The sequence below is a fragment of the Amia ocellicauda genome, chromosome 6 (genome assembly GCF_036373705.1).
Source record: "Amia ocellicauda isolate fAmiCal2 chromosome 6, fAmiCal2.hap1, whole genome shotgun sequence".
Lineage (NCBI taxonomy): Eukaryota > Metazoa > Chordata > Actinopteri > Amiiformes > Amiidae > Amia > Amia ocellicauda.
This window is the reverse complement of record NC_089855.1, coordinates 41003259-41015717: the sequence shown is the minus strand read 5'-3', so window position 1 is coordinate 41015717 and position 12459 is coordinate 41003259. Positions and strand designations below refer to the sequence as shown.

The 12459-nt window shown below is 47.2% G+C and overlaps 1 long non-coding RNA gene and 1 other non-coding gene across 2 annotated transcripts; one reads left to right on the top strand and one right to left on the bottom strand.

Moving 5' to 3' along the window:
• The first annotated feature begins 289 nt into the window (after positions 1 to 289).
• On the top strand, positions 290 to 404 carry LOC136751987 (U5 spliceosomal RNA). The gene has a single exon (XR_010817169.1). It is a non-coding gene; the product is annotated as a U5 spliceosomal RNA (small nuclear RNA).
• A 5057-nt stretch (positions 405 to 5461) lies between these two features.
• LOC136751820 (uncharacterized) lies at positions 5462 to 8808 on the bottom strand. The gene is made up of 2 exons (XR_010817087.1): positions 8731 to 8808; positions 5462 to 5965 (listed from the first exon to the last, which is right to left on the bottom strand). It is a non-coding gene; the product is annotated as an uncharacterized LOC136751820 (long non-coding RNA).
• Positions 8809 to 12459: the final 3651 nt, after the last annotated feature.

Sequence of the window (12459 nt, the reverse complement as noted above, 5' to 3'; positions counted from 1 at the left end):
TACAAGTGTTCCCTGTATGTTATGAATGTTCCCTAACCATGTGACGAATGTTCCCTAGTTTATGTTACAGATGTGCCCTAGCACTTCTCTCTCAATTTCAAATTCAAATTCAAAACAAGCTTTATTGGCATGATATGTTTTCATACATACATTCATACATACATACATATGGAAAATAAACAATAAAATTATAAATCACAATAAGATGTAATAAAGTACAGAAAAACAAAATGTAATAAGATGTGATATTTAATACACACAAATATGTATGGCTGGTCGGAAGCGTCTTGGACTCGGGTTCCTCTTTATTACTTATAACGCTTTTGCCTGTTGCTAAAGCTTTCCATGGAGGGGAACGTGGATGAGTTTGTACCATTCTTGGGAGGCTCTGCCTTGTTGGGGCGGAGCTGTGATCCAGGTGAACAGCAGATCGGGCATAGGTGGGCATGTGGGCGGAGGAGGAGGAAGGCCGGTCAAGCAAATAAGCTTGCTAAGGTACGCAGCAGCAGCAAACAGCCCCCCCATCCAGCCAGCCAGGCAGTCTGGCTGGCAGTGACTTAGTGGTTGACAGATGGCAAGCAACGGAATGCACGTGCTCTGTGATGTCATAGCAGTCAGCTCAGAGAGAGGTTCGTGATGTCATCGCTGAGCTGGCTGGCTCTGTGTGTCTTGCTGGCTGTGTGTGTGTGTGTGTGTGTGAGTGGGTGGGTGGGTGGCTGTGTTAGTGTCTGTTTGTCTGACTGTCTGTCTGTCTATCAGTCTCTCTCTCTCTCTCTCTCTCTCTCTCTGTGTGGTGGGAGTTTTGTGAAGGAGGGTGTGCATAATTTTCTTGTGTTCTTTTCTGGTTTTGGCCTTGTGGAGCTTTTTGTGGTCAGGAAGTGGGGTGAGCGGCGGGCTGTCATGGCCAGGGCCGGTGGTTGTTCTAAAATGGTTTCTTTGGAAAATCTGACGTGTCGGCCCGCCATTAAAATTATGACTTTTTAACGGGTTACCGTGGAGGAGTGTGTTCTTGCGGTGGGGAAGGTAGTGGTCTGCGAGAATGTTAAATCAGCCTCCCGTATGAGTAAAGCCGTAGTGGTGTTTCTGGCCAGGGAAGATCTGGTGCAAATGGTTTTACAACAGGGGATTGTTGTCAGCCAGTCACTCATTCAGGTAGTTCCGTTGGCAAATCCGGCAACTCTTTTAACCATTTCTAATGTCCCGCCTTTCATTCCCAGTCTGCTGATTGAACGAGAGCTGCAGCGGTACGGGAGAGTCATGTCGGGTGTGAAGCATATCCCGCTGGGGTGTAAAGCCCCAGAGCTCTGGCACGTCGTGTCTTTTCGGAGACAGGTGTACATGATCCTGGAGAACCCCAGGTTGAGAGTTCTAGGTTGTGTTTACTTTGTGCCATGACACCTACAATTATATGGTTTTTGCCACCACAGACACGATGAAGTGTTTTAAATGTGGTGGAGAGGGACACATCCGGAGCACTTGCCCGGTACAGGAGGTCAGGGCAGGAGATGCACGACAGCGTGAGAAGCGGGTGGATGAAGTTGGTGCAGAGGAACCGGTTGCAGGAACCAGTGCGGCAGGGGAAGCCACGGGCCTGCAGCGGGCTCAGGCAGTGCAGGTAGAGGAGGGTGTCGGTGAGCCGGCGGCTGAAGCCGCGGGGCTGCAGCAGATTCAGCACCGTACAGTGGCGGAGGACATCAGTGAACCTGCTTGTAAAGCCAGTGAGGAAGGTGGCAGAGGTGGGGTGGAGATCCGGGGAGCTGTGGGGGTGAGTGAGGTTTTGGGTGTTCATGGGGTGATGGTGTAGGAAGAAGCTGACAAGGATGGAGGGAGGGATGGTGAAGAGGAAGTTTTTAAAAGACCGGCGAAAAAGAGAGTGAAAACACACAATGTTGATGTACCCGCAAAAAAAACGAATGTGCGTTTTGTCGATGATGGTGTGTCGGTTGGTGAGGTCAGTTGAGGTGATGAGTGTAGGAGTCCTTGTGGCGAGAGTGGCGGGGCTGCCGGGGTGCGGGATAGTTCAGAGAGAGACAGGGACGATGAAAACTGTATTACTGACTCGTCTCAAATGTCGGAAGTGGCAGATCCCCGGGAAGGGGGGTATAGTGCTCAGAGTCTTATTGTTTTTTTGCAACAAAATAAAGGGAATAGGGGGGTGAATGTGGAGTCCTTTGTTCCGGATTTAAAACAGTTTGTTAGATCGGCACAAGCTCTGTTGCGGGGCTCTGCGGAGCTTGAGAATCCGGAAAGGTTTAGATTGAGAAAACTAGAAAAAAAAACTAGAAAACAGTGTTGCCCTGCAGGGCCTGAACAACGGAAAGGCTCCAGGACTGGACGGGCTGCTGGTGGAGTTCTTATAAGGCTCTGTGGCCAGTACTTGGGATGGACTGTGTGTGTGAAGAGGGTGTGCTGGACGGTAAGCTGCCATTGAGCTGCAGGTGGGCAGTACTTACACTGCTCCCTAAAAAGGGTGATTTATGTTAAATCTCCAACTGGAGACCTGTGTCATTTTTGTGCTGTGACTTTAAGATCTGGTCAAAGGCTCTTGCCAACCGTCTCAGTCCAGTTATGGGATCCCTAGTGCACCCAGATCAGACTTATTGTGTCCCACAGCGCTCAATATTTGATAAACATTTTTTGGTGAGGGACCTGATGTCGGCATCCAGGTTGTTTGGCTTTCAAGCAGGTTTGATCTCCTTGGATCAAGAAAAAACATTTAATGGTGTGGATCATAAGTATTTGTTCCATACCTTGGAAGCTTTTGGTTTGGGCCCTAATTTCTTGACACTGATTAAATGTTTGTATAATAATGTTTTTAGTGTGTTAAAAATCAATGGCGGGTTGAGTGCCCCATTTCCAGTGCAGAGAGGGATTAGACAAGGCTGTTTGCTATCGGGAATGCTGTATTCCTTGTCCATAGAGCCTCTCTTGCACACGCTGAGGACTGTGTTGACTGGTCTGAGCATCCCGTCCTGCAGTGCGCTGTGTGTTCGGTTGTGTGCATATGCAGACGATGTGTGTGTGTGTGGTGGGTGACCGGGACGTTGTGCTTTTAGAAGAGAGCCTAGAGAGATATGGGCAGGTGTCATCAGCAAGAGTTAATTGGATGAAGAGCAGTGCGGTGCTGCTCTGGGAGTTGGGGGGAGGCAGCCCCTGGGTTTGCAAGCTGGGCTGCAGTGGAGTAGTGGGGAGTTAAAGTGTCTGGGGGTGTTCCTGGGGGGAGAGAAGGCAAAGCAGAGGAACTGGGAGAGGATAGAGGAGCAGGTACAGGAGAGGTTGGGGCGCTGGCGATGGCTGCTACCCCAGCTCTCGTACAGAGGGAGGGTGCTGGTCATTAGTAATCTGGTGGCTTCAATGCTGTGGCACAGGCTAGTGTGTGTGGAGCCGCCAGCAGGTGTGCTCACCAGACTCCAGAGGATCCTGCTCCATTTCTTTTGGGACGGGCTGCACTGGATCAGGCAGAGTGTGGTTTTTCTGCCAGTAGCAGAAGGTGGGCAGGGACTTTTAGACCTGACCAGCAGGGTGGCAGTGTTCAGGTTACAGACAGCAAAGCTGCTGTTCTCAGAGGCTGTAGCTGGACAGGCAGTTGTTTGTGACAGACATGTCTCAGTTGGATCTCAGAGGGGTTCCACTTTTTTACCGTAGTGTTTTGAAAGCGTGGCGGCTACTCCGGGTGCGAAGAGACATGGAGAGGTTGGGGGCTTATTGGCTTTTGAGAGAGCCATTGCTGTGTAACCCTGCACTGCGGCTCCCTGTGTTGGAGTCTCAGGGCTTGCATAGCAGGCTGGTTAAGGCAAGTGTGACCAGGCTGGGGCAGGTTGTGATGGGGAGGGGGGGTGGCTGGATGAGTGCGGAGGCCTTGGCAGGAAGGCTGCATGTGCACTCAGTGCGAGTGGTAGGGGTGTTGCTGTCTCACTAGAGTGTGGCCCTGCAGGAGAAGGGGCTGGGTGTACAGGGGGAGGTTTGGATGGGCAGCAATGAATCCGATAGACAGAGGCTTTTCATTGAGCTGAAGCTCTCCCCTTCCATGCGGCTCAGGCAGGATAGGCCAGATCTGATTTTACAGATGAAGGAAGTCTCTGATGTTGTTTTTTCTAGTGCCAATAATAAGACGCTGTATTAATTTGTATTGAAAACGACTCATTTTGCACAGATGTCCCTGATTCACACAGAGGGAAGCTGCTAGTTGAGAGTGCAGTTCGCCCAGCTTGGGGAACCCTGTATACAGCCCCCCTGAATAAGAGAGCTGGGGATTTACAGTGGCAGGTTCTGCATATGGTTTTAGCAGTGAATTCCTTTCTGTCCATTATTGATCATGATGTGACTGATGCCTGTGTGTTTTGTGATCAAAGGGAAACTGTTGCTCACCGTTATTTAGACTGTAATAGATTACAACCTTTATTTCTATGGTTGCAAATTCTTTTTTCAACTCTCATTGTGTTTTTCTCCAAGGGTGTTTGTGTATGGTATATGTGCTATTGTTCAACTGAAAGACAAGGTCAAGTTAGCCAATTTTTTGATAGGGCAAAAAGAGTTGGAAATGGAAATTGAGTGGCCATGTCTTTTTTGAGGTTTTGACTGTTTTTAAAATTAGTGTGGCTGCACAAATCACTGTTGATTATGAATACCACAAAACAATGTGTAGTGTGGATCAGTTTGAGAAGGTATGGTGCCTTAATAGGGTTCTCTGCCTGGTTGGGAATGAGGGTTTGGTTTTAAATATATAAAGAGTGATGTCTGTTCTGTTTATATGGTAATTGGATATTTGTTTAACAGTTGCATTTTTTGGAGGCTGCATTGTTTTAATTTGTTTATGCCTTTTGTAGATTTTGAGTGTTGAATGATGCACTTTTGTAATAAAGTACATTTAAAAGTTGAAAAAGTCTCTCTCTCTCTCTCTTTCTCTCTCTGTCTCTCACTCTGTTAAAACACATTGGTATTACCTATGTGTATCTTTAAAAGTTTAAAATTCCTAAAGGTTTTTTATTGATCTTGCAAAATAAGTGTTTAGGAAAAATTTGTAACACAGAGTTAGGGTTAGCAGTAGTCTAGATGGCGGCATCACTTAGTATTTTGAAAACCGGAAGTCATGCCCTCCTACGTAACATAGACAGGAAGTCCCGCCCTCCATTGTCAGCCATCTTGGATGATATCGGCCATTTTGGATGATAGCGTCCATCTTGGATAGCAGCCATTTGTAAGGTCATAGGTCATCTGGTAAGATAGTAGCCATCTTGCTAGGGTGACAACCATCATGGTGAGGGTCCGAGGGTACCTCACCCTGCTGGTGTGGAGGTGTAATGTTTAATAGCATAAACTGTGTTTTTAAGGTTATAATGTTGTATGATACTGTTTTAGTCAATTAAAAAATACAAGTTTTAAATACACACATATATATTGTTTTAGGTTATATTGTTTTATGATACTGTTTTAGTAAATAAAAAAACAAGACTCAGTAAAATATGTGTCAATGACTTTTTATTGTGACCAATCTAAACATGACAACATGGTATCAGGTCAGAAGTAGACAGTGAGCTTAGATACTGACACGTGTGACCAGTGATCTCCCATGTCCAACTCCTAAAGCAGACAGGAAGAAACAGCTGAACTGCACTGCACTAGCAACGCCCTCTACCTGTTTATTGGCAAGGGCAGCGACATAGATCATTGCTATTTTGTCTAGCGCAGTGTAGAAATTTGACTTGGTCATAATAGAGATGGTGTTTCCAAAAGAACTCTGGAGAACTTGTACACCAGGCCGTGGATCTTTATACAGCATTCTCTTGAGCATGTTGGGGAGGGCATCCACTGTTTTCACAATATCCTCAACTAGCAATGTCACATTAGGATTACCAGTATCATACAAATCACCAAACTTGTCAGCTATTAGAGTGAGGATGGTATCTTCAAGCAGAGATTCCTCAAACATACGTATATGTAAATCCACGGCAGCAGTTTTCTTTCTCTGAAAAAAAAATATATAATGTCTTATTGCACAAAAAATGTACAGCACACACAAACAGTATTTTATGCATGTTTGTAAAACATCTTATAAGGCTTGTTATTTATAACCTTCTCAACTAATTGTATCACTTGCTCATCTACACTTTCCAACAAGTCACTGAACCATCTCGAAGGTAGAGTGCATGTTTCTAAGCTATGCAAAAGAGATTTCACTTCTTTCTCAGTCCGTCTGGTGATGCATAGCCCACATAGGGCACGTGCAACCCATAACACAACATTTAGCAAGCGGGTGACACTTATTTTGTTACATATAAGAGCGACACTACTCCAGACACTCCCTTGCTCGTGATCTAAAGTTAGACAGAGATGCTGTGCTTGGCTGGGGTCGCCTATCAGACAGGCCTCACACTTATCAACTAGTTCACAGCCTATACCGTGTTGTAACACTAGTGCAATACTCCCCTTTATGGTGTGTGTCATAACTAGTGTTACATGATCATCATAGGTTTTACAATTATATCTCGCAACTTCCCTGTCTGAATCAAAACTGTTGTGGGCTCTAGCAAGGCAAGAACAGAAGCATGCAATGTTCAATCTTGTTCGGGGTCTTATAGAGTTGACAGAGGAATCAATATCACTGGTGTCAGGTACTCCATTATTCTAATGAAGAGAAAAGAAAATAACACTTAAAACTGTAATGAGTGTTGGTAAGTAAAGAAGTACACGACAATATACAGTTGTAGGACCTTTAAATTTACCTCTCTTTCCATTGATGGACCGACTCCACACTCCATCAAATACTTATTTCCCTCATTAACATGCAAATCAATTTATAACTTTTTTGAAATGTGTTTTTCTGGATTTTTTTGTTGTTATTCTGTCTCTCACTGTTAAAATACACCTACCATTAAAATTATAGACTGATAATTTCTTTATCAGTGGGCAAACGTACAAAATCAGCAGGGGATCAAATACATTTTTCCCTCACTGTATATCAAGTACTTGACCCCTTCCACTTAGTACTTGGTGGCAAAACCCTTGTTGGCAATCACAGAGGTCAGACGTTTCTTGTAGTTGGCCACCAGGTTTGCACACATCTCAGGAGGGATTTTGTCCCACTCCTCTTTGCAGATCCTCTCCAAGTCATTAAGGTTTCAAGGCTGACGTTTGGCAACTCGAACCTTCAGCTCCCTCCACAGATTTTCTATGGGATTATGGTCTGGAGACTGGCTAGGCCACTCCAGGACCTTAATGTGCTTCTTTTTGAGCCACTCCTTTGTTGCCTTGGCTGTGTGTTTTGGGTCATTGTCATGCTGGCTGAGGGAAGGAGGTTCTCACCCCAGATTTGACGGTACATGGCCCCGTCTATCGTCCCTTTGATGCGGTGCAGTTGTCCTGTCCCCTTAGCAGAAAAACACCCCCAAAGCAAAATATTTCCACCTCCATGTTTGACGGTGGGGATGGTGTTCTTGGGGTCATAGGCAGCATTCCTCCTCCTCCAAACACGGCGAGTTGAGTTGATGCCAAAGAGCTTGATTTTGGTCTCATCTGACCACAACACTTTCACTCAGTTCTCCTCTGAATCATTCAGATGTTCAATGGCAAACTTCAGATGGGCCTGTACATGTGCTTTCTTGAGCAGGGGGACCTTGCGGGCACTGCAGGATTTCAGTCCTACACGGCATAGTGTGTTACCAATTGTTTTCTTGGTGACTATGGTCCCAGCTGCCTTGAGATCATTAACAAGATCCTCCCGTGTAGTTCTGGGCTGATTCCTCACCGTTCTCATGATCATTTAAACTCCACGAGGTGAGATCTTGCATGGAGCCCCAGACCGAGGGAGACTGACAGTTATTTTGTGTTTACTTCCATTAGCGAATAATCACACCAACTGTTGTCACCTTCTCACCAAGCTGCTTGGCGATGGTCTTGTAGCCCATTCCAGCCTTGTGTAGGTCTACAATCTTGTCCCTGACATCGTTGGTCAGCTCTTTGGTCTTGGCCATGGTGAGAGTTTGGAATCTGATTGATTGATTGCTTTTGTGGACAGGTGTCTTTTATACAGGTAACGAGCTGAGATTAGGAGCACTCCCTTTAAGAGAGTGCTCCTAATCTCAGCTCATTACCTGTATAAAAGACACCTGGGAGCCAGAACTCTAGCTGATTGATAGGGGATCAAATACTTATTTACCTCATTAACATGCAAGTCAATGTATAACATTTTTGAAATGCGTTTTTCTGGATTTCTTTGTTGTTATTCTGTCTCTCACTGTTAAAATACACCTACCATTAAAATTCTAGACTGATCATTTCTTTGTCAGTGGGCAAACGTACAAAATCAGCAGGGGATAAAATACTTTTTTCCCCCACTGTACATGGTATCTTTTACTCACACACTTTTCCAAAACTGCTTATCCTTACAGGGTTGTGGTTAACTTTCTCTGCTAACATTGGGAGCACCCTGGATTGGATGCCAGTCTATTTCAGGGTATACACGCACAAGCACACATTAACATAAACACCTTGGGGCAATTCATAGTAGCCGATTACGCTTCTAACACGTTTCTGTGCGGTGGGATGAAAAGAGCCTCTCTTAACTGTTATATGCTGTAGACAATAAATGTTAATGTTAATGTTAATAAATCATTTCAGCCAAAGGTTGCTTTACCCTTTGTGATATTTATGAAAATCACTTAAAATACTAAATACAGAATGAAATACATTGTAAACTGAATTGTTTAAATATATTACATACATATTTCATACCTTCTTTGCTGCTTGAAGTTTGATGGCTTTAGCAAAGATTCAACTGTAAATCCACCTGTGGCTACATTTGACCCTTCTAAAAGAAAAAGAAAATAAGTGCTGGTAATTAGTATATTGCACTTTACAAGCTAAATCCTTCACCGCTGTCTACATTCCTTTTGACTTGTCCGTGTCAGATAAACTAAATGTATGTTTATGCTTAATTAATTACAGGTTGAATTGGTCCAACATAATTCATTCAAAATGTTAATATTTACAGAACATATTATAGGCAGTAATATTATAGGTGGCAGCCGCATCAGCAGCAACAGCAGCTCCCTTCTCGTCTAACAGAGTCCGGTGCTGCTCTGCAGCCTCCCCACTAGGCTCCCCACCAAGGCCAGTAGCACTTGCCACCGCCTCCCCCTCATTGCTCGCCCAGTCGGCAGAGCCGACAGAGCCGACACTGGATGACCCTACCTGTTCCTCACCTTCCTCTCGTCCCCCAGCTCTCCCTGAGGGCAAGAGCGCCTGATGTGCCCCTGCGCCCCGCACCTGAAACACCTCATGGTATCAGTTGACACGAACACCACATACACTACCCCCTCGATCTTAAACTTCAGAGACAGGCTTAGCTCATCGGCGCTGTCCACCAACACCATGAATGCCTCTCTGCGGTAGGAGAGGACGTGTTTCAGCTCTGGGGTGCTGCAGCCCAGTGGCACCCTCCTAATGGCGCAGGTGAGCCGGCCATACCGACTCCGGCTCTGCCGCCAGCAGATCATTGCTCAGGAAGGGGGGCACATTGGAAATAACCACCTTAACCACCAGGGTGGTCAGAGGGAGCGTGGGCAGTAAAGTCCCCTTCACCGTGACCCCCTCCTCCACCACATAATTCACCACATCATGCGCCTCAGACTTCAGGAACACCACGATGCCTTTTTCATTCAAGCCGCAGAGGCGATGTTCTGGAAGCCTACCTTCCTGCCGATCTCCATCGCACAGTCCTCTACTCACACCTGCTCCTGGGATACGAGCTTGAACCTGTGCTTTCTGGTCGTAACTAAACGAAGAGGGGGGGTCTCATCTCGATCTAAAACTAAATACAACCACCTAAAAACCGAGTTATTTAAAACCAACAAATGATTAAAACTATGTATAAAAACCAGAAAGGAAAGGAAAAAGAGCAGTAAAAACACACACTCTCTCCAAACAAACCTCCCGCCCCCACTGACTCCTCACACAAACTCCCAGCATGCAGGCAGAGAGAGAGAGAGAGAGATGCACTCCCTTCTGCAATGCCATAAATATGCTGAAAATGAGGGACACATTCCTTAACAAAATAATGAATGCCCACCCAACATTCAACAAATTGATTTACAAGAAAAACTGCCAGTTCTCCTGGGGGAGGGACACACAGCCCGCCTGGCTACCCAATATGTCGCCGGCTTCCACAGCCTAATTGGGAGGAGCAAGAGAAGATCAAAGTCCTTTCCAGGGTCCGTATCAAAGAGGACGATGAGAAGTGCAGCCGCTTCTTCTTCAAGAGGCAGCCTGCAATGTCCTCGATGATCGACTCCTCGGGGCAGGAGGTGGAGGGCAGAGAGGCTGCTGAGACAGTGGTGCAGGACTTCTACAGGGAGTACAATCAGAAGGTGGTGGATCAAAATCATAAGAAGGGAGATCTGAGAGATCTGAGAAACTGGCGGCCGGTCAGCCTCCTGTGCAACGACTACAAGATACTGGCCAAAGCATTGACGCTCCGGCTGCAGCGGCCACTCCCTCAAGTCATGGGTCCCAACCAGGTCTGTGGTGCACGGGGGAGATCGGCGGCCGACAACACCATGCTGCTCAGGGATGTCGTGGCCTACTCGAAGGAGAGAGGGCTTCCCCTGGTCCTAATCAGTCTGGACCAGGAGAAAGCCTTCGAAAGAGTGGGCCACGAATACCTGCAGCTAGTGATGGAGAGGATGGGTCTCGCTCTTGGCCTGAGGAAGTGGGTGAAGATCATCTACAGCGGCCTAAGCAGCAGGGTCCTCGTGAACCGCCACCTGACCGAACCATTTCCGGTCAGGTCAGAGGTCGACAGGGTTGTCCAATGTCGGCCCTGCTGAATGTCCTCTATTTGGAGCCGTTCATGCAGGCGATCCGCTGGGACGTCCGGGTGACAGGTTTCCATCTCCCGGGTTCCGGCGGAGAGCAACTGAAAGCCCTGGCCAATATGGACGACGTGGCTGTGGTCTGCACGGACACGTCGTCCGTGGCCAGGGTTGAGGAACTGCTGGACGACTTCTGCAAGGCGATGGGGGCCGCTGTCAATAAGGCCAAGAGTGAGGTCTACCTCTCCAAGGCATGGCCTGTCGGCCGGGGCCCACCGTCCGTGTTCCCTGTGAAGCTGTCCATCAAGGTTCTGGGGATCACGATTGACGGAAACAACACGGGCACCCGGAGCTGGGAGGAAGCCTTGTCCAAGGTTCAAAGGAAGATCCACGGCTGGAGCACAAGGACCTTGATGATGGCTGGTAAGGTGCTGGTCGTAAAGGCCATCCTCTTCCCAATACTTCTCTATGTTGGCATGATCTTCCCCCCAGACAAGGTCATCGTAAAACTAGTGACCAGAATTATATTTCGGTTTGTCTGGGGAAGCAAAATGGAGAGGCTGAAAAGAGTGCAGATGGTGAAGGGTACCCTGGATGGAGGCAGGGGGTGTCCCGGACGTTGTGCGGCTTATAAAGGCGCAGGGGCTGGCATATGTGGTCAAGAACATCCAGGCTGCTGGCAAGAAAGTGAATTTCATGAACCACTTTTATTTTGCCAGCAGCCTGAGACCATTCGGCCTCTGCACCATGGATAACACCAGGCCACACTCGTGGGATCCCCCGCCGTTCTACAGGGCGCTCCGAGCCTTTGCGCTCAAAGCAGGCCTCCATAAAGTCGTGCTGGCCTCCTGGGATTACAAGACCATCTGTAGTCAGATGAGATCTACCCAGAAGACCAACCGGATAGAAGATTTCCCTCCCGAAACGCTAGGCACGTTTGCCTCACAAACACGCAGATAGATGTCTCCTGGATGGCTGTGAGTCGGTGTCTCCCCACTCAAGTGTTCATGCACAGAAGGGGCCTGGCCCTTTTTGACACCTGCCCCTAGAAGGGTTACCTGGGAAGGGAGACAGAGGCTCATATCTTTAGGGATTGTCCCTCCACTCACAGGGTCTGGCTCCTGTTTTTCCCGTTCCTCCACAGGTTTGCCATTCCTGTTAGAATGTTTTTATTTTTTTGAAAATGTAAAATACTTTTAACCAATAAAACAGTATTATTCCTGTGCGGGCGACCGCCCAGCAGATCCTTTATGGTCCAGCCAGGGGAATCACATCTTCAACCCTGAGGTGCTGGTGGCGTGTCGTCTGCACAGTGAAACAGGCCCTGTGGGAGGGACAGAACATCTGTTTGTTTAACAAGCAGGAGCTGGACCCAGTCGTCATCGCGCGGAGGGGCATGGTACTAGTAAGAGACCATGTCAATCTGGAGGTCCACCAGAGGGGCAAGGAGGAAGCCTTCAAGAACTGGCACATACAAGATCTGGGGGAGCTCAGGATCCCGTGATGGGACCCATCTCCGGGGACAGCCATCTCCCCCTGCTGGAGCCCGAGTCCGAGATCTTTTAACCTTTATTGATTGATAGTTGATTTTATTGAAAATGATTGTTTTTTAAAAATGACTTTTAATTGGTTTTAATTAATTCTGGATTTT